This window comes from Cupressus sempervirens, chromosome 4, assembly GCF_028749045.1.
Source record: "Cupressus sempervirens isolate cs-2001-9-10 chromosome 4, ASM2874904v1, whole genome shotgun sequence".
NCBI classification, from domain to species: domain Eukaryota; kingdom Viridiplantae; phylum Streptophyta; class Pinopsida; order Cupressales; family Cupressaceae; genus Cupressus; species Cupressus sempervirens.
In genome coordinates, this window is record NC_143121.1 from 217,750,168 (window position 1) to 217,777,152 (window position 26,985).

The 26,985-nt window shown below is 37.2% G+C and overlaps 1 pseudogene; it reads right to left on the bottom strand.

Annotated features, from left to right (window-relative positions):
* Positions 1–21,123: 21,123 nt before the first annotated feature.
* Positions 21,124–25,032, bottom strand: LOC149560774 (lysine histidine transporter-like 8 pseudogene; annotated as a pseudogene).
* Between the last annotated feature and the right edge of the window lie 1,953 nt (positions 25,033–26,985).

Sequence of the window (26,985 nt, forward strand, 5' to 3'; positions counted from 1 at the left end):
TTCTTTACTCATTTCTTCTGAAAATGCTTTGCACAAGCCATCATTTCCTATAAATAGAGTAGCATCAACAAATATCTCTACCAATACAATCTTCTTATTTGGTCCTTCTTTGATATATAGACTATTATTATCATTTTTTCTTTGAAAACCAATCTGTACCAAGTAATTATGAAGTCTTTCATACCAAGCTCTATGAGCTTGCTTGAGACCATATAATGCTTTGTGTAACTTGCAAACCATGTCCCTTTTACTAGGATCTACAAAACCTTCTAGTTGCTCAATGTAGACTTCCTCATCAAGAATTTCATTCAAGAATGCAGATTTAACATCCATTTGATATACTTTAAATCCTCTATGTGTTGCATATGCTAGTAAAGTTCTAACACCTTCTAGTCTTGCCATAAGAGAAAAAGTTTCACCATAATCAATACCTTCTTTTTTAGAATAACCTTTGCACACTAATCTTTCTTTGTTTCTTGAAACTTTTCCATCTTTATTTAGCTTATTTCTAAATACCCACTTCATACCAATTACATTTTGTTCCTTGGGTCTAGGAACAAGAGTACACGTTTTGTTCTTTTCTATCTATTCTATCTCTTCATTCATTGCTTCAATCCAACTTTCATTTTCTAGAGCATCTTTAACACTTCTAGGTTCAAATTCAGCAAGTAAACATGTACCTTTTAGTTTGCCTCTTGCCATTGTTTCATCTGATTTGTCTCCAATGATCTTCTTAGGTGCATGATTCCTTCTGACATGTCTTGATAATGTAGGCTCTTTGGTCACTGAATGAGTACCAACATCTTCTTGAATTTTAGTCTCAAGCTTGGGTCCTTCTATCTGTGACTTGGGTCCATCAAGCTTGGTTTGAACTAGCTCAATAACCTCTAATTATGACTTGGGTCCTTGTAGCTCGAGTTGTACTGTCTGTAACTAGGTAGGTATTGAAGTTTCTGGGGATTCAAGAGATGAAGCTTTTTTTTCTCTCAGATAGATTTGGCAAGGTATTAGGTTCATAGTAAACAAATATTTTGTAATCTTCAGGTTCCTTATTGCTTTCTTCTTTACTCTTTTATGCAAATTCATCAATTCTGAAATGTGCACTTTCTATAATTTTGTGAGTAGACAAATTCAAACATTTGTATGCTTTACTTTTGTAAGAGTATCCTAGAAATATGCATTCATCACATTTTACATCAAAATTTCCTTTTCTGAATTCAAATTCAATTTATAACATTTGCTGCCAAATACTTTTAAGTAACTTACATTAGGTTTGTAGCCATACTATAGCCAATAAGGTGTTTTGTTTGAATCTTTCTTCAACTAAACTCTATTCAAGATATGAGTTGTAGTGCTGATAGTTTCCTTCCAGTATTTGAGAGCAACATTCTTTTCAATCATCAGGGTTCTTGCACAATCCATGATAGATATGTTTCTTCTTTCTACTATACCATTCTATTGTGGTGTACTAGGGGCTGATACTTGTCTTTTAATTCCTCTTTCAATGCAAAAATTATTGAATTCAAGGGAGATGAGTTCACCGCCTCTGTTTGATCTTAAGCATTTCAACTTCTTTCCTATTTCTTTTTCTACTCTTGTCAGATACCACTTGAATTTTTGAAAGGCTTCTGATTTATCTTTTAGATACATTACAATCATCATTCTAGAATAGTCATTGACAAAAAGATATCAGTTTATGTATTACGAATGTCCTTGATACTACATGGATTCACTTCTTTGAGATGTTGTGAGTGGATTGATTATAGATTTGACATTATCTTTTGCAATTGGAGCTTTTGGTATATATGTGGAAGGTATTGCTCTTGAGGCTTGTGATTACAGGTTATAGATTGGATATGTCGATGATATAAGATTCACTTGTTATACCTTTGAGGTATGGATAGTTGGATGGGTTTGGCACTTGCTATGGGTGCTATTTCAGCTATGGATATTTTGACAACTACAGATACATGTGATTACCTTTGGATCAGGTTATTTGTGCTTGGAATTTTAGTTGGTACAAGATTTTATGATCTTCTAATGTGATAGGTTGGGTGGCTTTCTCTTTGGATGTATGTCTAATTGCAGTGACATAATAGGAGGTGAGATCATTCATGTCTGAGATGTTGGATACTTTGATTTTTTTGCAGGTACCAGGATGGAGCACTTGGTGTACTTTGATCCATGATGGTGGATGTGCTGGGAGGGATTGTTCCCTTGTTCATTTATGTGGCTATAGATTGACCCTATGCAATGTATACAACAAGTGAGAGATTGTTGAGATAATGGGTGTTGCACACATTGCATAATATTGTTATATTTTATTATTTTATTTTATTATGTAATATTGTGCCTAGATGAACGTGCAACATTTAAAGATTCTCATAAAATATTCTTGATGAGTTGTATTGTAACATTGTGATAATATTTCATGTAATTATTTAATATTGGAGAAAAGAATTAAATGCCCAATATTAAATGTGAGGTCAATGGGTTAGGTAGCACATGGTTTTAGCACATGGTTTATGTAATACCACTTAGTGGTTTTGTGAGACTTGCTACTATATAAGCAGCAACAAGGGTAGTTGTTGTAGAGAGCAAGAGTGAGAAAGGCAAGAGTCGAGTGAGACAAGGCTTGACAGGTTAGCCAAGGGAGCATTTGTGAAGGTTGAAAGCATGGCATGGGATGTTTGGATTCATGCTTGTTCACATAGTTTGCTCAGTTGTGGCTATGGCCATGAAGGCTTACATGGTTGTATGGAAATGGTATTTTTGTTAAATAATATATGGTGATGGATGCTTTTGGAGGTTGGGTTTTTTTCTCAATGAGGGCTTTTCAGGGTATATCTTGTGTCACAATTTTGTGGGTATGTTGTCTATTCTCTTGCATGTGGATTTTAATTCCATGTTTATTTCAGATCTATTATGGGTTATGTGGAAATGGTTATATTCTTTATTGCCAAGTTTCCTTACAAGTGGTATCAGAGCTATAGTTTTATTGTTTGTAACCCTAGATTGAATCCATGGGAATGCATGAGAGGATAAAAGAAAAGGGCAAGATATATGAATGATTTATTGCAGATCTAAGGGTTTTGGATTTGCTATTATGATGGGATGTGAAAAGATTTGGGCATGTGAAATTTGTTAGAGAAAAGGTTTTTTCAGATGTTTCATTTAAAATGAGGGTTTTAGGGGGAGTTTTCTTAAATGACCTCCTGGGTAAAAACAGACCTCACCATTGGATCCGAGTTGACATTTTCCATAAATTTTGATATATAATATGCCCTAGTTTGGCCATGTTCAAAGGAAATGAAAGAGTTTTTGGTTTCAGCCCATGATGGCCATCAAATTTAATCCCGTCAAAATTTTTCGTCACAAAAAAAAATTAAAAAATAAAAAATTGTAGTGAAAATGGTAAAAAAGCTGTCTTAGTAAAACGACCATAAATTTCTCTCAAAATATTGGATTTTAGAGTTCTTATAAGAAATGGAAAGCTAATTCATAGCACTACAACATGGTATAGGTTTGGTTCTATAATTTTGACATTTTTTCAGATTTTAAGAGCCCTAAAGTGAGATGTTATTTATTTTAAGCATGAATTAGGGCATAACTTGGGCATATAGAGTTAGATTTTGGGCTTTGAGTAGTCAATGGAAAGCTCTTGGAGAGCTCTACACATTGGTTCAAATTTGGTGCAAGTTTGACATGATTTATTTGGTGATATATTGACCTAAATAGTTTATAGGTATATTTTTTACTATGGTAACATTGCGAGTTTATGGCATTGGATATTGAAGATTTTATGTCATTGTATACTCAGTTCATTATTTAGTTTGGTATCATGATGATATGGTTATCAGTGTTTGGTTTGGATATTTATGATGACTTGTTGGATCTACAAGTTGTGCAATGTTGTAAGCAGTCTATACTTATAGGTTGCATTTATAGCTTGGTTATGGGTTGTCTTTGCCCTTTGATCTTTCATTATTGATGCATATTCAGATTGGTGGCTTGGGTTTGGGTTGTCTATGCCCTAATTCACATGATTTGCTAATTTTTTTCTTCATGTAGAAGGGATGAGATGTTGTTACAAGGTACAGTCATGGTGGAAGATTGTAGTTGACTATATTATGTTGACAAGTTGGACACTTTGAGAGCTAGATGCTCGGTTCATGGATGTGATCATGGTGTCATAGATTTTGGCATGACATGATTGGATATATAGATACATCCTTGATGTTTATTAACTTATATTTTTTAATTTAGTTATGGTGGTATATCTTTTTAGTTGAAGATCATGGTTATTTGGTTTCTTTTGAGGAGCTCATGATGTGTACTTTGAGTTCTTTGATGGTTTGATACCTTGGTTGATTCTAATGGTTAAAAGATGGTTTTTTTCCCATCATGATGTCATGGATAGCTTGGATACATAGTTTAGTGGAAGCTTGTGACAATGATGGAGTGATAGTGCAGGATTAGTTCTTGGTTTGGTTTGGATCTTCATGTAGGAAATGGATTTTATGATGCCATATGTGACTTGGTACCACAGTTGAGTGGAAGTTGTTGGCATTGATATATTTATTGAGTGTTTGCAGATGTTGGAGGTTTTTCTTAGATCCTGTTTTTGTAGAAGCATCTTTGACATTTGCATGGTGCACTTGTTATCTTCATGGTGTGTGAATATGGTTAGATCTTGAGGACTCATGGAGTTCTTAGTTATCTTCATGGTATGTGGAGATGGTTCTTCTTGGTATGTAGAGATGGTTTTCTTCATGATGTGTGGAGATGGTTGCATCTTGAGGACTCATAGGGTTCTTGGAAAAGGTGTGGTTTATGCTTTTATTTGGCATGGTATCCTTGGTATGAGGATGGTTTTCACTATTATGTCATGTTATACTCTTGATACGCATTTAGAGTTGTGACATATTATAGTATGTTCATATGGAGCATGTTATCTCTTTGGTTGAGATGGTTAGATCATGTTGTCATGTTTATGTTCCTGAGGCCATGGTTGGAACTTTGACAGTGATCTTGATTTAGTTTCTTGGTATTGAGTACATTGATCATAAGCTGGATACTTCATGATATTGCTATGTTGCATTTGGAGTTGGCATGGATTGATTGGTTACAGGTGCTCATGGATACTTAGAGATGGTGGTGATGTTGATTTATCTTGGATTAGAGAAGTATTTGTTGGGACGGTTGATGGTTTCAGCAAGAAGTCTGAGGGGCAGTCACCTGATATGGACTTGAAAGGAGATTTTTCTTAGATGAGTCTTGGTTGGAGACTTGGGTATCTTGATGAACATTCTCATTCCCCACTCTTGGTCTACTCGACGGTTTGCTACTTGAGAGGTATAGCCCATTGTTTCTCTCAGTTGCATTATATTTATGCTTGTCTTTCATGGATATGGATCTTGAGCTATGGTGCATGAGTTAGTTCTAGAGGGTTCATTCAAGAGATGGTTTAGCATTGGTTATCTCCATTTGCATATGTTGTTATGCTGATTGAGTTTGGGAGATGGTTTTATATTGGGCATATTCCTTGGATTAGGAATAGTTTATGAGTTTGATCTTCTTGTGAGAAGCTTACATCCATGATTAGCTATATGGTATGGTTTGGGTGTTGTTGAGGCTTCTTGTTGGGGTTTGATGGAGGAGATCATACTTGCATAGTTTACATCTACAGGTGTGTGTAGAAGGACATGATACAGGTTATGATTTGTATGGTTTCTCTAGTCTTGGTTATCTTTCTGGATGTTCAATTTTGTTTACATTGAATTTGAGATTGGTTAGAGATTGTGATTACTAGTTTATGTTCATGTGAGAGATGACATGGTTATTACTTTATCTCTTTCCTCTATTAGTTGTGGAGAACTTGGGAGAGCATTGGAGACTTGTTACAAGAGTTTTTCTTGCAGGATATCAATTTATGTATTGTGAATGTCCTTAACACTACATGGATTCACTTCTTTGAGATGTTGTGAGTGGATTGGTTATAAATTTGATATTATCTTTTGCAGTGGAAGCTTCTTGGTATATATTTGGCAGGTATCTCTCTTGAGGCTTGTGATTGTAAGTTATAGATTGGATATGTCGGTGATATGAGATTCACTTGTTATACCTTTGAGGTATGGATAGTTGGATGGGTTTGGCACTTGCTATGGGTTTTATTTCAGCTATGATATTTTGACAACTAGGGATACATGTGATTACCTTTGAATCAGGTTATTTGTGCTTGAAATTTCAGTTGGTACAGGATTTTATGATCTTCTAATGTGACAAGTTGGGTGGCTTTCTCTTTGGATGTATGTCCAATGGTAGTGACATAATAGGAGGTAAGATCATTCATGTATGAGATGTTGGATACTTTGATTTTGTTGTAGGTACCAAAATGGAGCACTTGGTTTACTTTGATCCATGATGGTGGATGTGCTGGGAGGGATTGTTCCCTTGTTCATTTATGTGGCTACAAATTGACCCTATGCAATGTATACAACAAGTGGGAGATTGTTGAGATAATGAGTGTTGCACACATTGCATAGTATTGTTATATTTTATTATTTTATTTTATTATGTAATGTTGTGCCTAGATCGATGTACAACATTTAAAGATTCCCATGAAATATTCTTGGTGAGTTGTATTGTAACATTGTTATAATATTTCATGTAATTATTTAATATTGGGGAAAAGAACTAAATGCCCAATATTAAATGTGGGGTCAGTGGGTTAGGTAGCACATGGTTTATGTAATACCACTTAGTGGTTTTGTGAGACTTGCTACTATATAAGTAGCCACGAGGGTAGTTGTTGTAGAGAGCAAGAGTGAGAAAGGCAAGAGTTGAGCGAGACAAGGCTTGACAGATTAGCCAAGGGAGCATTTGTGAAGGTTGAAAGCATGGCATGGGATGTGTGGATTCATGCTTGTTCACATAGTTTTCTCGGTTGTGGCTATGGCCATGAAGGCTTCCATGGTTGTATGGAAATGGTATTTTTTGTTGAATAATATATGGTGATGGATGCTTTTGGAGGTTGAGTTTTTCCCTCAATGAGGGTTTTCCAGGGCATATCTTGTGTCACGATTTTGTGGGTATGTTGTCTATTCTCTTGCATGTGGATTTTAATTCCATGTTTATTTCAGATCTATTATGAGTTATCGAAATGGTTATATTTTTTATTGCCAAGTTTCCTTACAATAATCCATCTTTGTGTGAGATGATTTCAAAAGTATGCAACAATGTGTTTCCTTTTCAATAGCTACTATTCCATCTGTAAAATTTATTAGTACATTTTTTTCATCAATCTCAAGGACATCATGTCAATTACATATCATGGGTTCTTCATTGATGAGGAAAAACATTATCACATGTATTCATGTTAGGGACTTTAAAATGGGAAAAAATAGGTCAATACATTCAACCTATATGGTATCCCTCTCTCTCTGATGTTGTTTGGAGGGGGGAGTGGGGCTCAGTTATTTATATATAAAAAAGTGTATAGAGAAATTGGGTGGGTATTGAAGTTGAATGACAAAAAAGATAAGTTACCTAGTTCTCCACCTAGCCCTTCGAACCAAGTGAATTTTGAACTGGTCATTGGTCCTAGTCCTGGTCCTGGTTTTCTTTTGGTTCCACTTAGGTTCAAACCCAAGAAAGTTGGTTCCTTCAGGCCAAACCTAGGTCAAACTAGGATAGACCCAGGAAAATTGAGTACAAACTAGGTATAGTTCCATTAAAAAAACATTCTATAAATGCTAAAAATTATTATTATAGAATTTGAATAAAACTCTTTAACATTACAAAACAAAATTTTTTCATTTATTACATCAAATTAAACTAGCCCTCAAGATTTCTTCTAGGAAAATTTTATATCCAGTTAAACTAAAAGAGGGGTAAAAATTTTATTGAATATCAAAGAGAACTAAACAACACAAGAAACAAAGAGAACTACATAGCTTTATACTAGTCCACAAGTTGAACCAGCATCTAAGATAAATCAAGGGGAGGCATCCTATGATCAAGAATATTTCAAGCCGGCCCTACTCAGAGGCCCATTTAGCCAGACAATTAGCCACACTGTTTCACTCATGAGGGATATGCATAAAAGACACAAAATCCAGAGAATTGCTTAACTGAATGATCTGTTCAATAACTAGAGCCAAATGCCAGTCCACATGTACAAGATTCCTACTATGCAATAAGTTCACAACCACCTACGAGTCAGTCTCACAGATGATTCTTTTCCAGCCACGTTGACAACACTATTCCACTACAACCAAGATAACCAGGGCTTCCATGAGGTTATTAGTTTGGTAAACCTTGTATACAAAAAATAGAAATTGAATATCACTAGAACTATCACACCCAACTCCCCCAATACCAATTGGACTAGGATTTCTCTGAGAAGAACCATCAATGTTGATTTTAAGAGTGCCTGCCTCAAGAGGAGACCAATGTCCCTGACATTTAACACACTAAGAGTGTTGCTTAGCTCTATTCCCAGAGCAAGTATGAGGGACTGAGGGAGTGCAACCTTGAAGAGGAAAGGAGAGGTGAGAGTAAATACCAGCATTAGTAGGATCCAAACCCCCATCAATGTCACATTTAGCTAGGAGTTTTTCCTAAAGAGAATTAACAATTTTCCCCCACAGGTGCCAAATCTCAAGCTACAAATCATGAAAGATCCTCCTATTCCTCTCAAGCCAAACATGCCATAAAATAAGAGAAGGGTTGATAGTCCAAGCAACTTGAAGAAAAGAAGTCTTGGAAGGGGAATGGCCTAGATGGTCCTAGAATTCAAAAAAAGAGGAAACATGCCAGCACGTGCATCTCCACACACTCCACTAGAAGTGCCAAATCTGTTTAGCAAAGGGGCACTAAAAAAAAAGGTGAGATACAGTCCCTTTACTATTGCGGCAAAGAACACAGATGGAAGGCCCTTGGAAGCCTTACTTGCAAAGATTATCCCAAGTAAGACAACGATTGTAAACTAGAATCTAGAGGAAAAAGTTACACTTAGGCCATGAAAAACTATTCCAAACTTTCTTCCACCAAGAGACCTCCACCTCACTAAAAAGTTGCTTCGTCAGTGCAAGGTACCCAGAAGAAATAGAATATTTTTTAGAAGAAGCACCTCCCCAAGCCAAAACAGAAATTTCTTGCAATGACCTGCACTCCCTAGAAGCCAATATTTGAGATAGTTTGAACTGATCTCCCAGTGAGCCATGCAGTGGCCAATCAGAAGAATTATTCCATCTATAACCCACAGTAAGGCCTAGGTTAAAAGCCTCCTTATAATGAGCCACCTTATTCCATCCAATAGAAAGGAAAGAATCACAAAGAGCCTACAAGTGAGGATGAGAGGAAAGGAGAGGAGGATGCCCATTCCAAGAATCACTCCAAAATAGAGCCTCAGTGCCTCTATAATAGATCCAAAATAAATTTCTCTTCACCAGGTGAGCACTAATCTTGAGGGTATTCCACACCATAGAGCCTCTTCCCTCAAGAGATAACTTGGAAATATCTGAAGGTTCAACACCAGGTAAATACTTGTGTGATAGGATATGGGCCCAAAGTTTAGGCTAACTAGTACACCACCACCAATAGAGCTTGGTAGCAAGATCTTGATTGCACAAGATAGCAGATCGAAGGCCAAGGCCTCCTTCCTTTTTTGGCCTGCAATCAATATCCCAATTGATGAGACTCCATTTGGTATGTTGCAAATTGCCACTCCAAAGAAATTGGTGGGAGAGGGCATCAAATTCCTTAAGAAAATACACCGGGGTAGCCTAAACCATGCTTCTATATATGGGAAGAGCCTGAATTATAGATTGAAGGAGTGTCACCCTACCAGTAGTAGAGAGCCACCTGTGAGTCTAATGATTGACCCTTTGTCAAAGATTGTCAAGAAAGTTTTTCCAAAAAAGCCTAGGCTATCTACCCACCACAATAGGGACCCCCAAGTAAGTTAGCGGAGGAGATGCAATCTAAAATCTCAGGATATTAGAAATTTGCCGCTAGATCAGCTCAAGAGTGTTGAAGAAAAAAATAGAGGAATTGTGGTCATTAATTTTCTGCCCAAAGACAACCAAATAAGTATCCAAGGTGAGCCGAATGGCTTTAGCTTCACGAATCCAAGCTCTCCCAGCAAGGGTAGTATCATCAACAAACTGGAGGTGAGAAATAGTAGGCAAACCATTTCCCCATTGCCATCCTTGAATCAAATTTTGGGAAACATGAAACTTGAGAAGTCTACCAAGTCCCTCAGCCATAATGATAAACAAATAAGGAGATATGGGATCTCCCTGATGAAGACTTCTAGAAGCCCCAAAAAGCTCCATTAGTTCACCAATTAATAAGGACTAAGAATGAAGGAGTAGTAACACAACTAAGAACCCATCAAACCCATTCTTGACTGAAGCCAAAAGCTAGAAGAACTTTCCGCAAGAAATCCCAATTGACTCTATCATAAGCCTTAGCCATATCAAGCTTAATAAACATAGCATGTTCCCTAGAAGTACACATAGAATTAATAGCTTCAGAAGCAATAACCACCCCATCCTAAAAAATTTTGCCTACCACAAAACCCCCTTGTTCCTTAGAGATAACCATAGGAAGGAAAACTTTAAGCCTCTCTACTAGGAGCTTAGTGATAATTTTATAGACCACATTACAAATAGCAATGGGCCTAAAAAAGTCTAGCTGATTAGCCTCTTCCTTCTTTGGAATAAGGACTAAGAAAGTAGCATTCAAGGACCAAAGCATTTCTTTGTTGGAATAGGACTCTTGAACCAAATCCAAAAGGTCATGATTGATAATATCCCAAAATTCCTAAAAGAATTCAACAGGGAAGCCATCAGGCCCTGGAGCTTTGCCCTTCGGCAAGCTAAAGACCACCCCCTCCAAGTCAAACATACTAATTAGCCTCATAAGAGAATCATTCATCTCTATAGTCACAACAAAGGGGATACAGGACAAGATAGTACTCTCCTCAATCACTACTAGAGGTAAATCATCTAAAAAGAGAGTAGAGTAAAACTGAATAGCTTCCCTGGAAATGGCTTGAGAATAAGTCAGACACATCCCATCAGAAGTAACAAGAGAAGAAATGTAACTCTTGTTACGTTGAGCTTGCATAGATTTATGGAAAAATGCAGTGTTCTTGTCCCCTTCCTGAAGCTAGTCAACTCGAGCCTTTTGTTTCCAATAAATTTCTTCTCTAAGATCCCACTCAGCTAAATTAGCAGAAGCACAAGATTTTGCAATGCCAAGAGCTTCTAAAAAACCTAGATCCTGAATCTGCCTAGTAATAACATCAAGATGATCCTAAGCCCTCTTCTTCATAATATGGAGATTACCAAAACAATTCCTATTCCAATGCTTCAACTTCCTTTTAACATATTGAAGTTTTTTAGAGAAGGAGAACATAGCAGTGCCATAGGCAGGGCCTCCCTGTCTCCACCAGTGAGCCATTAAGTCATGAAGAGAAGAGTATCAAAGCCACATCAGCTGGAACTTAAAGGGAGGCTTCTTGGGGACAACAACATAAATAGTTGTGAGCTTAATAGACCAGTGGTTAGAACCTCTACAATCAAGAATTTTAGAAGAGATCGAAAGAGAGCCAGAATTCCAAAAGCAAGAAACAAGGAACCTGTCCAAGTGTTCTGAGATAGCATAATTTCCAACTCTTTGATTGTTCCAAGTAAAGAGCCCATTGAGAGGTTTGACATTAGAGAGATGTAAAAGATCAATATTTTGTTGAAGAAGTCTAGAAGAAGGACCCAAGCAAGCCAGCCCACTCATCTTCTCTGCTAAACTGAGAACAGAGTTGAAGTCTCTAGCCACAATCCAAGGTAAGAAAGGATGATAGTTTCTAACATATCAAATATGATCCCAAAGCTTAGACTTGCCAGGGAGATCAATAGAAGCATACACATTAGTAACAAGAATCATCTCTCCAGTTTCTAGAGAGGAAGCAACCATTGAGAGAGCTAAGAGGCAAGAGACCTAGTAAAGTGGCATAACTTTCCTTGGACCCCAGCAGAAGGAAAAACCACTAGAGCTCTCCAAAGCACCAACCCACTGACATTGGCCTAGAAACCAAATGTTAGGAGCACATCTAAACATGGAGTCCACTAAAAGCTTGGTCTCTTGGATATAAAGGATATCTGGAGAATGCTCAACCACTAGCTCATAAATAGCATTTTTTCTGGGGATGCTATTCAACCCCCTCACATTCCATGACAGAATAATCATTGAGTAGAGTGGGAAAAATGCTCATCCAAGGTCTTGAAAACCCCAGACTCTACCAATAAATCTCCTATAATTTTTTTTCCTGATCCTGCTTTCGCCCAACTCTTGAGGGAGGAGCAAAAGAGACTTTCTTAAATGGTCTTTTCATTAGGCCCAAAGCAAGAGAAGATCTATTTCCTTTACCAGAGGCAAACACATCTTTAGCCAAATCTTCCAAAAGAACATCATTTTCCTATGGAGTAGGAGAAACCACAAGGGCACCAGACTCAGGGCCAATAGAAGTCTCCGACATCTGCTAAGCTACAACATCTTGGTTGCCACTAAGAGTAGAACTCCTCCCCTTTGAACCAGTAGTTGTACACTGAGCCTTTGTAGGAATACCTTCTTCTATAACCATGTTGTCAAGAACCTCAAAACAATTAAACCCTGAGTCCACTTGTTGATCTAGATGAGATCGCTTCTGACCTGCCCCTTAGCATGATTTTGAGCTAGGATAAAACCATCCTTATCAGGACCAGTAGTATTGGATGGCCCTGGTCCCTAACTTGAAGTGTTCATGTGAGCTTTCCCTTTACTTGCACTATCAGTCTGAACATTTCCCTTTCCATAACTAACATTTTGACCATTCCCCTTACCATCATTAGCCATCCTTGGGCTAGAAAACCCAACAGGGGTACCATTTCCTTTGGAGGCTTGAGGGCATTGACATTGTAAATGACCATACACATGACAAATGTGGCAACAAAAGGGAATAGATTCATAGTCTAGCTGTTGGATCCAAGAAGAAGAGCCAAGACAAATTTCTAGAGAATCTGGCAAAGGATTATTTAAATCAATTTCAACACATATACAGGCATAAGAAATAATCTTTTTGTCTAAAGATTGATGGGCTATAGCAGTCGACTTTCCAAGCACAACAGCAATCTGTCACAAGATATCCTCATGCCAGAACTCCAAAGGAAGTCTTGGCAAGCGGACCCAAATATGAACTCTCAAAGGAAGATCCTCAGCAGAATTGAACCTCGGATGCCAAGGTTTGACAAAAAGACCTACACTGTCATAAAAATATGGTCCTCCCTCAAAGACCTTGTTTCAATCTGACATGCAAGAGAAATTCACCAAAAAGTAGTTGTTCCCAGCCAACATAATATCCATATCACCTTCCACTTGCCATGAATGATGAATCTAGGCTTCTAGAGCTGCCAGGAAAATCCAAATACTAAGAAACTTACATATCAATACATGTGTGGCCAAATAGTCCACATCATCCATAACTACTTCTGGAGGAATAATGTCATGTCCCCTTTTCAAATAATTAAAAATAATAATTTTTGCTAAGGCAGGAAGGCCCAAAAGGGTGAAGTTTTGGAAAAGGGGTTAATATTTGGAAATTGATGGACTAATAAATAAAAATTATTATTAAAATATGTTTTATTAACCCCTCTTGGATGTGAGTTAGGGTTATGCCCTCTTTTAAGGGGTTTGGAGGCATTTTGGGCTCATTCTAGAACTTGATTTTTGCTCATTTCTTTGTTATTCTTCAGAGGCTGCCAAACCTATGGAGAAGGAGACTCAAAAATGGGATTTTGCAGGTTTTTAGGAAGTCTAAGGATGAGAGTTGAAGCCATTCCATGTGCATGCTCATGTAGAGTTTGCCTTTGTGCTAAACAGTGCAGATTTGTGGTTTTTCGGGTGTATTTTTTGTAAGAGTTTGGTGTTTTCGGTTGAGTATTTCATATCAGTTTGGGTTGCTTCTGTATTTCAAACTTTTAGATGTTAAAATAGAGCTGAATATATGTATTTGGTCATGATTATACTTCTATGATAGATTATCAGTGCTTTTGTGGTGTTTTCGGCTATTTTGTGTTGTCTTCGGGAGCTCGATGAGCATTGTTTTTGCCCTCCATTTGGGAGCTGTTGTGTAAATGTTATACAGATCTAAAAATTTCATTTTTTAGGCTGTTATGCTGCTGAAATTTCTACAAAAAATGTCCACTTTTAGATTTATTAATAATATGTGAAGCTGTGAAGTTTTTGGCACTATTTTCGACATACCCGATTTGGGGTTTATTGAGAAATTGGTAGATCTTTGAAATATTGGTTCTTTGATCTTAAAGATCTGATTAGAGGTTTGAAATTTCATAAAAAATCAGAAAGGGAACATTTTAGTGGTATCAGAGCTATGATCTTGCCAGCCTGAGGGTTTGTAGAGGTTTGCATGTCAGTTTTGACAACTACCCAAATCTTGCATGACATAATTTATGGTTGCATGTTGCTTCTAATCAGCTGCATGTCAAATTCTATGGTTGCATGCTACTTCTAATCATTTGCATGTTAGTTCTTGGTGAATTTGGTGGTTGCATGTTGCTTCTAATCAGTTGCATGTCAAAATCTATGGTTGCATGCTCCTTCTAATCAATTGCATGTTGGTTCTTGGTGTTTGAAGAAGTTATAACCTATTGGGGTTACACTCTACTTTATCTAGACTGGACAAGTATAGTACAGAGTCTCATAGGACACGATCTTGGACAATTGATATCCAGAGTCAGAATAGTAGAAAGGATGGTTATTTAGACATTCGAGATAAACTTAGGAAAATAAGCCATGACATATCTAAACAGTTGGTTGAGCACCACCGTATGATGAATGACATGTTGTCCGACCCAGCTAAGGTGGATAAGTTGACTGGATTTCTATTTGGCAGATTTTCTCACAGGGCAGATGACACAATTACCAGGAACTTGCATGAGGAGTTTGAGAAACTAGCTTATAGCCAGGCAGAGGTCTCAGATTCTACTCTGCCACAGGAGGTAGTGGGTTTAGATGATGATTATGAGGATGTTGTTGTGCATGATGGTGAGATACCTAGTAGAGATGAGCAGACATTGAGCATTCATGACTTTGCTGAGAAAGAGTACCAAGCATAGTTAGATGCTTCATCACATGAGGTTGAGGTAGGTAGTACTTCACATGATTTTTCCAACCAGCTGAAGGTGAACAAAGATAGTATTGTGACTTCATTATCTCATCATGATAGGATGCAAGATATGATAGAGGATCACATTCAAATGATTCAGTTATAGGGTAGACATAAGGGATTTCAGGAAAAGTCTTCTTGTGTTGACTTACAAGTGATTAGGGAAGGAATGGGAACGATGAAGTTGAGTTATTTACATCTTCTATCAGATTGTGACCATCTTCTTAGCCTTGTTGGAGACTATTCAAATGCCTTGAGGAGGAAGGAGGAGGAAGTTGACAGGCTTTCTCACAAGCTTGAGGACACTCGAGCTTCTTTGGTGAATACTCCATTGGCATTACAAGACTGGGAGAGACATGGGGATAAGCATAGCATGGAATTGAGTTTAGTTTCATCTTGCACTCCTGATACTCAGCTTTCTATGAATGGTAGATCATATGTGATCATTGATAATGTTGTGAGTTCATCTTGCATTCACATCCAGGATATAGGGACAATGTCAGATAGGTATGTGGAATTAGTTGGTATTGGTCATATTACTAAGGTGAGGAGTTTGCTTGAGTTACCAGCTGATTATAGTTTATGGATATGGACTCGAGATTGTTATATTGGCATTTGCGATTCAATTGACTGGAAATCTTTAACACTTTTTGGTAGCAGTGATTATTTGGTTGCTATCATGGATTTGATTAGCAGATTGCACGGTGTTTTCTTTTTTTGTGCCAGGAGCTTATCTGATCTTGGTATTAGTTTTTATACACCGGTGTTGGGCTTTATTCATATATCCAGTCGACCATTTTTTCTGGAATGTGTTGATGATCTTTCATATTTGGCAGTGTGTACAGATGAGTCTCAGGACCATATTGGCATTGATGACATGCAAGAGGATGTAGTGGGCAATTTTGAAGACTTAGTTTCCTTGGTGGTTTCTTTTTGTATAGAGGAGTTGGATAACAGTGCTACAGTTTTTGATACTCTGTATGTTGATATGAGCTTTGGAGTTGATTTGCATGATATGGATGGTAATACTCTAGAGACCAGTAACCTTGACGATACTCCTTTAGATAGTGCATCAAAGGAGGTTTGTAGGATATAGTCTAGCCAGTGCCATCATGTGTATAGTCAGTTGAGAGTTAGTGAGTGAGACATTGCTATTGCTTGCCAACATTTTGATGCTGCTTGTCAATTGTTAGCAGTTTATGGATGGGGTTCTCCTACTAGTGATGAGCAGGGAGGTAGTTATCTTTCCTTGACAGAGTTCCACTCTTTATGGGAGGCTATCCAAATTCTGAGACAGGATTATATGCAGTTGGTAGCCGACAGAGATTATCTTATGGAGTGGGGCAATACAGCATATGATGCATTTTTGGCCAAGGAAGATGAGGTGAGTGAGCTTACTCAGCAGCTCAAAGTGACTTCTAAGATTCTTAAGAGTACACAGTTAGCTTTTGAGGAGTCACAGTTTCATTTGACTAAGGTGACCATGGAGTTGGAGCGACTGCAATCTCTACCATATTTTGTATAGTCACAAGATGTGGTGTATGGTGATCCGAGGATGTCCATGGTCAATATTGTCAAAGATATTGGAGATGGGGATGTATCCATCCTTGATACTAACATTGGCATATCAGGTTCATTCCCACTAGAGTTAGGTTCAATTGAGTTGGGTGTTGTAGCAGAGTGTTGTGGTATGCCTGACATGGTGGTGGCCTCTAGTACTAATGGCACGGAGACTGGAGATGTTGTATCAAATCATGTGTGAAGTGTGTGAGCCGATAGTTAGCATGGTTCCTGCTAGTAATATTACTCCCTTGGCGATGTCTTTGAAGGTATTAGTCAATTCCAACTTGGTTAGTGATCAATTGCAATTAGTTTCATCTGGATTGCAGTCTGAGCCACCGACTCAAATTCACGCATTCTATTGGCATTACACTATGACGTATACTCATCAATTTACCTTTGATGACCATGTTGATGAGATGATGATACATAGATGTACTTGGGTTCCTAGTGCTTGTCATCAGTTATGGGATGGTTTGACGCCTCGAGATGAGAGTTGTGATGGGCATGACATGGCGATAGGTTTTGCAGTTGACAAATTGATAATACATGACTTAGAGCAGGAGTTTGGGAGTGATACTTCAGCAGTTGTTGTTATTGATTCTACTCCTTTGGCTATGACATCTCTTGACTTAGCTAGTGGTCAGTCATAGTGGGTTGTATCACTTGTTCATGGAAAATTTGGTTTGGGATCCATTTCTTGCTATTTATCTTGTAATGTCTTTTCACCATCAGCAGTGCATGGGAGTTATGGTTATGAGATAGTGGTTGGTGATTTGCAGAGTTGTATTGACTGTAGGAGTTGTACAGTGTGTGGATTCTCCATACTTGGTACAGTTTCATTCGAGAGCATTCACCATTGTTGCAGAGTTGGATTGTACATTTTGTATAGGCTAGTGGGATGCGTTGATGATATTTACTATGTTGGTAGTTTGATTTGTCCACTTTAATTGGGTTGTGATGTTCTAAGAGTTTGTGTCTCATGGATTTTTGACTATAGCAGTTGTGATTTTGGTGTTTGGTTGAGCTGTAATTGTCAGTTTGATTATGGATTCCTCTTGGTTATATTGCAGAGGATATTGCAGGAGCCAGTGTTAATTGACAGTAGTACAGTTCATGACTACATTTGGGATCCAAGTGGATTGATTGGTTTATTGTTCAGCCATTTCTTGAGGACAAGCAATATTTGGGAGGGGAGGACTTGTCATGTCCCCTTTTCAAATAGTTAAAAATAATAATTTTTGCTAAGGCAGGAAGGCCCAAAAGGGTGAAGTTTTGGCAAAAGGGGTTAATCTTTGGAAATTGATGGACTAATAAATAAAAATTATTATTAAAATATGTTTTATTAACCCCTCTTGGACATGATTTAGGGTTATGCCCTCTTTTAAGGGGTTTGGAGGCATTTTGGGCTCATTCTAGAACTTGATTTTTGCTCATTTCTTTGTTATTCTTCAGAGGCTGCCAAACTTGTGGAGAAGGAGACCCAAGAATGGGAGTTTTCAGGTTTCTAGGAAGGCTAATGATGAGATTTTGAAGCCATTCCATTCCATGTGCATGCTTCACATATGCTCATGCTCATGATTTTGAAGCTGTGCATGGTTTGTGTTGAACAGTGCAGATTTATGGTTTTTCGGGTGTGTTTTTTGTAAGAGTTTGGTGTTTCCGGTTGAGTATTTCATATCAGTTTGGGTTGCTGCTGTATTTCAGAATTTTAGATGTTAAAATAGAGCTGAATATATGTATTTGGTCATGATTATACTTCTATGATGGATTATCAGTGGTTTTGTGGTATTTTCGGCTATTTTGTGTTGTCTTCAGGAGCTCGATGAGCATTGTTTTTGCCCTCCATTTGGGAGCTGTTGTGTAAATTTTATATAGATCTAGAAATGTCATTTTGTAGGCTATTATGCTATTGAAATTTCTACAAAAAATTTCCACTTTCAGATTTATTAATAATATGTGAAGCTGTGAAGTTTTTGGCACTATTTCCGACATACCCGATTTGGGGTTTATTGAGAAATTGGTAGATCTTTGAAATATTGGTTGTTTGATCTTAAAGATATGATTAGAGGTTTAAAATTTCATATAAAATTAGAAAAGGGACATTTCAAATAACCAGCATAGGCCGATCCTGGCTACGTGGAAAACAACCATTAACTTTATTTAACTTCTGGCTCTCGCTATCATAAAATGGCTCCTTCTCTTGTGACCTCACCCCGGGAGAAGATCCATCACAACCAGAGGCTCCAAAAAGAATGAGACTTGTGGAAACCCCACTCACAACCATAAGAGCTAGGCAAACAAGCTTTGAAATATAGATGTTGAAGAAAACTCTTGAAATCTATTTTCCACAAAAAACACAAACCCTGCACAACAGTATTCATCTAGAATATTGAATCTACAAAAGGACACACTAGATTGAAGAGAAATGGTGCGATCTCCCTATGCATGAATAGCCTAACAGCAGCAAAAAAAGCTCCCAAAACCCTCACACACGGCTGCTTCCAATTTTTATCCTCCCTTCATTGCAGTGATTTCCTCGAACATAACGTTGAGTACAAGTCTTCAATTACAAATTTTATATCCAGTTATTCATAATGACCCCTGTCTAATTAATTGGAAGCTTTGTATAGTGATTAATCATATTTTAAACATCAAACAATATCTTCAAGAGGTGAAAGGATTTTAAAGTAGGATGTTAATTATAAACAAACAAGCTCTATGTACAATGAAAAAGTAATAATTTTTTAACAACTTGGAAGGAAGAAATGCTATTATTGTAGTTGATCCAATTGATATTAGCACGGTTTGAGAATCAACTAATGTCTTTGATATATAAGAAGAAGTAGATTTAGATAATCCATTAGATGGTTGAGACTTAGTATTAAATCCTAATTGTTGAAAGTCAAAACAATGATACTTGAATTTGATATGTTGATAATAGATATGATTACAAGCTTATAATTTAATTTATTTTTTATGATACTATGTGAAATTGTGTTGGTAAACAGATTTGTCACAAAAGAAATTGCCCAACGGAGTGTATGTGGCAAATCATTCACAACAGTTGGATAGGCTCTTGATATCTAGCCTTCCTCTATGTTTAGAGGGGCAGCTCCCTCGTAAGATGAAATTTTAGATTTTTCAATAAAGATAAGAAGAACTTAGAAAATAGGAAGGAAAACCATTGACAGCGAATGCACCACACACCTTCAATTTTTTCATAAAAATGATGTAAACTATTAATGAGAGCTATCAAGGACTATGCTTGAGAACTTTCACCAACACAATGCTAATTCAACCATCCACAAATACTCACATCATACCATGAAAGTAATCATAGATGAATCAACACTTTAACGATCTAGATTCCTTGGAGAGAGAATGCTAAATGTACTTCCTTTTATTTCTTGCACGAAGAAAGAAAGAAATAACTGATTACACAAAAACAACAATTGTACACACTTTCCAAAAATTTCTTTATGATTAGAGCATAAGTGTTCCCCTGTATCCAAGTCCAAAAAGTCCCTTATTACATTGAGATTTAGGAATTTAAAGCTATTCTAGAATAACTAACCTTTCAGGTTCGTAACTACCTCAAAATTTAGAGTTTGAGAACTCAAAACACAAGTTATAACCAACCCGAACCTCTTAAGGAGTCAAAGAACAACATCTTGCATGTACATCCACCAAAACCATTAAGTTTGACTTGGATCAAAAGCATCTTCTTAGTGTTTGGCCCATGTGCATATGAATATATATCATACTATACACTTTAGCTATTGAATCTTTAAGAAATCATAAGCATTCTTCAAACTCTATCTAGTGGCTCACATTATCTGTTGATATTACATGATGTATGTTCTTTGATCAATGATTTCATTCTAAGAAAGGTGGCAGAGGATGTGCTTCTGAATATGAGGCAATATTAGATGACAACTTCTATAGTTATGGATTTTGTCAGTTGATAAGAGGGCAATTGTGTCAAACAAGATTTGTGCTTTGTCATGATTTCCAATCACTGTACTAATCTCCTCCACGTGGGTTATAAGAACAAAAGCTTCCATTCAAATAATTCATACACATTGCCTATCCATGTTTTACATGGTTGTTTGGAATCTAAGATCACCAAATCAAATCTCATAACTATAGATGGGGAAGTTTAGGCACCCAGTCACTAGATTATTGACTCCTCTTGTTGGCCTGACACTTGATGCTTAGCTTGGCTTGAAAAATTGGAGCTTTAGGCCACTGTCAACAATGCTCCAAATACCTCCTATTGAGACTGCTATTCTGAGTATGACACCAAATATACCAAGTCTCTAGTTCAAATACTAGGTAGTGTTGTATTTCTTAGGCTTCTTTATCATGCACCACATCAAACAAGGGTATGCAAAGGTTACAGTCAATGTGATCCCTCCAAGCAAACTAGCTAAGCTATTGAGGAAAAGAAATGCGACCTCGAAAAAGAATCCCATGAATGTAAAAACCACCCAGAATCCACTTCGAATCCATAGAGGACATGATTTTTTGGCCGAACTGATGTAGGAAGCTTCAAAATCATCAAAAATTGGCATAGCATAAATTGGGAAGCTGGTTAGGCAATTTATAACAACTAGAAGGAAAGTTAGGCCCAAATGTCCCCTTGAGATATCCTGATTATGAAATCCATATAAAGCATTCAGAATCCCTCCTAGTGGCATAAGGTTTCCATAGGCCCAATATCCTCCAATTGCAATAGGGAAGAAGCAGAAGGCAATCATTGTATAAGCTACCTTAGCTCCTCTCCACATTGCTACATGGGTTGGATGCTTAAGACTTGATGGCATTGTTGACTCAATCTCAAGAGCAAGATTGTGGCCCCCGAAGGCAAAAGTTATGGCGCCCAATGCATTCAAGATTGTGAAAGCTGAGACAACATCAAATTTAGCCCTGACAGGATCATAAGATACGTTAGGAGGCCTGGGCTGTCTTATCGACAAAGCCCAAATCATTGTGCAGTATGTGACTGAAGTCATTGCTCCAATCAAAGAAAACCATGCGATGGAGTTGAGATTAGGAAGCTGTGCAACAACCACAGCAAGGAAGGTGAACACCAAATAGCACTCAACTGAAGTTAATGGATGGGATTCACAAGTTGGGCCACAAACAATTTGGAAAAAACAATTTCAGTGAGCCCCGTGCGACAATAATCAGTCCCATTGCAGTGCCACGTGATGGATACAGGATTGGAAAAGTAGAGAGCCACCCACCCAATTTCTCACCAAAAGCATCTTTAGCAAGTTCTCCATACTGATTGTAGTGTTTTCCAGGTACAGATTCATGCAATCTTACAAGAAGCCACAGTGTGTATAGTTACCAGATATAAGCAACCAATAGAGATAGAATTCCCCATGTCCTCAATGGATTTCTTCTACGAGCTACTTTCTCCTCCAAAGCTCCTGCTGTGGAATTCTACGATTCATTCCTCACTATGATCTGTAGTAGGGTGCAATACGGCAGTCCCACCTTCTTCCCCGATTTCATCATCCAAATGGCATTCTAAGGCCAATTCTTGCAGCCTTCGCAAGTATGGAGATGCCCATCAATTAAACATCTACGTGTTCATAGGCATTTTATCAAATGGTTATCTTGCAATCTTTGTCTTTGTTCAGGAACTTGCCTCTCCAAGTGTTTGACCAATTATCATTTAAAGATTGGTGTTATTAATGGGGCCACAAATTGAAGATCTTAACTCAACACCCCTCATCTCCACTTAAATCTATTCTCAGTGGATGCATTGTAGCATTTTGATTCATTTCATCTCCTCCATGTAACCATGTTTGCCTTGACGTCTACCACCTGCATTTGTCTAAATATCTCTGATATCTCATTCACCTCCCCTCTCACATTCATGCATTGCCAAAGCAGTGTCTTTGAAAATTGATAATCATCTCTAATCGTATGATTTTGGTTTATTACTTTGGATTTCTCACAAGGTTTATAGCTTCAAAATGCATCTTCGTAACACCGGCAAGAGTATTGTTGATATAATGGCTCCCGTGAGTTTTTGTGAAGCTTTTGCCAAACGTACCTCTTGATTTATGCCTGAGATTGAAAGTTACATTTCTATTCTACTTATCCATAGACATTTTCACAGCGCATTCTTCCTATGTAATGATTTCCAAAACCTCTGTCAGGAAATAGTTTTAGATTGCATCTTTCAACTTTACTTCTAGCCAGCAATTAATTGGAAGTTGGGATTTAAGTTCAGGTTAGGATTAGGTTAAAAAGTTGGAGTACAGGGAGAGAGAGTATGGCTAGTATGTGGAGAGAGAAAAATTGAGCAAGAAAACTCGAATCCAAACCCAAGCCTGTACTTCTCTCTAAAAGTTTTAGTATGTGGAGAGAGAAAAGTATAGGGAGAGAGAAAAGTTGGAAGAGAGAGAGAGAGTGAAAACCCAAACCAAAACCTTAACCCGTACTTCTCTCTAAAGGTTTTAGTACGTGGAGAGAGAAAAGTACAGGGAGAGAGAAAATTTATTTTTTCTTTATGACTAATCCCTCTCTCTCTCTGATTAATTAATTTAATAAAAACTCTCTGTAAAATTTTTGGGTAACAGTTGGCTCTATCTAGGGACAAGGACTGTGCAGGACGCTGAATGAACCCAGAGTTAAGAAATGATGGTGCTTTATCACAAGGGCTATAGAGTCACCCAAAAAGGAGATAATCACAAGAAAAGGGATTGAGCATGCCAAAATTGGGAACACAACCAAATAGAAAAGAAAGGAAGGCAAAACAAAAACTCCTAACTAAGATATGTACAAGGCAAGTCTCCCTACCTCCAGTGACTTAAGGCATAATTATGCAAATCCATTCATTGGTTGAGGAAAATAAATACCATGGTGTGCCAACATGTGACAACTCTCAAGCTTCCATGGGCTCAAATATACGCGTGCTCCTTGAATTCTAACTTTGAGATTCCTAGCATGCCCCACATCTCTGGATAAAGGAACATATCCAAATAACCAAGCTTCATCAAAAATCTCGGGCTTCAAAATAACTTTTCTTCTTGTTGTATGTCACTAATAAATTCATTTTCAAAGAGTTGAAGTATAAGATTCTCAAGTTCCTGAATGCATATTAGATCTTCTCCTCTACTTGGCAGGCCCTCTAGTTGAATTCCTATCGATTGATCATCATAAAGTCTCAAACTCATTTTAGACACTAGATATTCTTTCTTTTCCATGGAGATGATCATAGTTGAATCCTCTATAAAATTATTCTAGCTGGGACGCACATCCATATTATATTGAATCTTCTCATGATCCATTTCTTCTTTCTTATCTTCCAAAAGATCATCTTGAATTTTTAGGCACTTCTGAGTTGCATGAGTACCATCTTCAACATTATGGGCCATACCTTTAATTTCCATCCCATTAATATCAAAATTTTCCATCTGAAGGGTCTGGTGATGGTTAAGATGAGAAGATACCAAACTTAGTATTGGATTTCCTTTATACAATCTGTGATGCGAAACAACCTGCGAAGTTATAGCCATTGAACCTTGTTCTTGAACACCTATTTGGAAATCATCAATAGAAATGCCTTTCTCTGTGAATAAAGGATTTAAGTAAACATTTTCTTCATAGAGGAAATTACGACCCAAGGATTTTGAGCACAAGGTTGGAGCAACTACATCATATGAGTTTTCTTCACTGGATTCCTCCATGAGATCCCATGCTAACTCATTACTTTCTTCATCATAGCTATTCTTCTCATAGAAGTTCTTTGGCATAGGATTTCTTATTTGATGAAAAGACTCAAAAAGAGGATTTCTTTGAAATTTGAATGATCTATAGGAATTTAATTTCACTTCTGCTAGAATAGAGGAAATTGTCTTCATATTCATATAGCTTTCATTTTCAATATGTTCAATGAGATCTATCCCCTCTTGAATCATCATTTCTTCTCCAAGACAACTTTCATGAAATGTGAAAGTTGGCATGCATGATAAAGAATTAAAGTTACATGGTTCATCTTCTTCTCCTAGAAATTGATTTTTAACATTTTCATCAATCGATCATTTAATCACGAGTTCATCAATATCATCAAATGTAAAGGTCTCCATTTCCTCAGGGAAAGCAGATATTTGTAGAAGCTCATGGCTGCTTTTATCTCCATTAATGTTAGTGGTTTCTAATTGTTCCATGACAACTGATGTATTGATGTCGTCAATAGATTTATCATCATGAATGGTCATCGAAGGATGATTTGGAAGATTTTATCCACATAGGAAGTCATCATCTAAAACATCAAGGCACCAAGAGGGAATAGAAGTTGTATGAAATTCACCTTGATCCACATTTTCCTCATCTTCAATCATATGTTGTGTAGTTTCCCGAGATTTTGATTTTTCTTTTTCTTTTGCATTAGGATTGAGATGATTGAATAATTTATCCTGGATTTTGAAATCTTCACAGTCATGTCTTGATACATTTGCAAACCCTTCTTCTCCTATAGACTCTCTTTCTTGACCATCTCCTTTATTACACATAGGATCCCTGTCTTCTTTCAAGCATGAAAATGTAGATGAATCCTTTCTAATATTTGGATCGAAAGATGTTCTACTATCAAGAAAATAATTCTTGCATGGGTCTTCTTTGTCAAGTTCTTGCAACGTTTGAAGTAAAAAAGGATGTACTTCTTTAGGATCCAGGCATGCATTGCCATAGAAGGTTTTTAAAAATTCAATATGATTGGGATCAATGGAAGTATGACTTCGATGAGTAATAGGTGCAAGCATTGGAACACCTTTTTGACCACCACTATCGATCTTTGATTGACATGAATCACTTTTCTTATCAAGTTCTTCCTTATTCTTGCATGTGGAACTTCCTTCTAAAAATGATTTGGGCCTATAAGAGAAAAACTGATTATCTTTACCGTCTTCTTCATCTATCTTTTGCAAAGTTTGAAGCAAAGATGGATGAATCCCTCCTGGATCTAGTTTTTGTCCACCATAGAAACTCTTCAATAAGTTTGCTTTCTTAGGATCAATCTAATTTTGTTGAGATACAGGTTCATGAGAGACATTTTTAGTATTCCTCATTGCTGATTTAGATGAAGCACATTCTTCAGCAAAGACTTCTTTATCTTTATACGCTGATTTTTTTTTCAAAAAAGAATTCTTGATCATGAAAAAGAAAACCATAATCCTTTCCATCCTCTTCTTCAATCTTTTGAAAAACTTGAAGTGAGTGGGGATGAACCATTTTAGGATCCAGCCTCCTACCACCATAGAAATTCTTCAAGAATTCAACTTGCAGAGCCTCATCAAGAATCTGTTTCTTAGGATATGAAAGGTATTCATCATCACTATCACTGTCACTGTCACTTTCAACTTTTCTCTTGTACCAAACCATGATTCTAAATTACCGCCTTCAAATAGAGTCACCGATAATCAATCTTTAAAATAGAGTCGCCAACCTTCATTCCAAGGAAGGTACCTTTCATCAACCATGTTATTGATTATTGTTCACTTGGTTTGGATGTGACCAAGATTTTTCCTGTTTCTTCTTGGGATAACTACCATTCTTTCGATGACCACAACGTTATGACCAATAGGAGCTCTCCTTAAGATTTCTCCAAACTCTTCTTCTTCTTCTTCAAGAACTTGATTTACTTGATGATACTGTTGAGCACTTCATCTACACCTCTAGGCTAGAGTGTTCAAATTAGAGATTATATCTTCCTGGGTGTCTTGGAAGTCGAGGTTCAGTTGGAGAACAGAAAAAATGTTCTCATGTGAAAGGACCATTGTGCTTCATTACAGGTGACTGTCAATCTTTCTTGTTCAGTATCCCCAGTGGAGTCACCAAAATCTATTGGTAAACAGATTTGTCACTAAAGAAATTGCCCAATGGAGTGTATGTGGCAAATCATTCACAACAGTTGGATAGGCTCTTGATATTTGGCCTTCCTCTACGTTTAGAGGGGCAACTCCATCGTAAGATGAAATTTTAGATTTTTCAATAAAGATAAGAAGAACTTAGAAAATAGGAAGGAAAACCATTGACAGTAAATGCACCACATGCCTTCAACGTTTTCATAAAAATGATGTAAACTATTAATGAGAGCTATCAAGGACTATGCTTGAGAACTTTCACCAACACAATGCTAATTCAACCATCCACAAATACTCACATCATACCAT